Raw genomic sequence first — 982 nt, 5'->3', positions numbered from 1 at the left:
ATTCATCAAAGTGTTGTGCAACGTATATCTTGGAATAAGAATAAAAGAGAATTGAATAGAAAGTAATAGTAATTGTATTGAAACTTGAGGTACAGCAGAGCTCCACACCCTTAATCTATGGTGTGCAGAAACTCCACCGTTGAAAATACATAAGTGAAAGGTTCAGGCATGGCCGAATGGCCAGCCCGCAAAACGTGATCACAGGATTCAAAATGCAATCCAGGATGATAATATGATAGTAAAAAATTCTATTTATAATAAACTAGCTCCTAGGGTTTACATGAGTAAGTAATTGATGCATAAATCCACTTCCGGGGCCCACTTGGTGTATGTTTGGGCTGAGCTTGATCTATCCATGAGCTTAGGCTTCTCTTGGAGTTGAACTCCAAGTTATAACGTGTTTTGGGCGTTCAACTCCGGATCATGACATTTTTCTGGCGTTTAACTCCAGACAGCAGCATGTACTTGGCGTTCAACGCCAAGTTACGTCATCAATTTCCGAATAAAGTATGGACTATTATATATTGCTGGAAAGCTCTGGATGTCTACTTTCCAAAGTCATTGAGAGCGCGCCAATTGGAGTTCTGTAGCTCCATATGTCTACTTTCCAATGCCGTTGAGAGCGCGCCATTTAGAGTTCTTTAGCTCCAAAAAATCTATTTCGAGTGCAGGGAGGTGAGATTCCAACAACATCAGCAGTCCTTTTGCCAGCCTTTTTCAGAGTTTTGCTCAAGTCCCTCAATTTACGCCAGAAATTACTTGAAATCACAGAGAAACACACAAACTTATAGTAAAGTCCAGAAATGTGAATTTAACATAAAAACAAATGAAAACATCCCTAAAAGTAGCTTGAACTTACTAAAAACTACCTAAAAACAATGCCAAAAAGCGTATAAATTATCCGCTCATCATACTGCCTGGTGCAGCTTCCATTCCAGACAGACTTTGAGAAATCATATTGACTTGTTGAGTCAATATTTTG

This window comes from Arachis duranensis, chromosome 6 (assembly GCF_000817695.3).
Source record: "Arachis duranensis cultivar V14167 chromosome 6, aradu.V14167.gnm2.J7QH, whole genome shotgun sequence".
Taxonomy (NCBI): Eukaryota; Viridiplantae; Streptophyta; class Magnoliopsida; order Fabales; family Fabaceae; genus Arachis; species Arachis duranensis.
The sequence above is the reverse complement of the archived record's forward strand: the minus strand, read 5'-3'. Positions refer to the sequence as shown.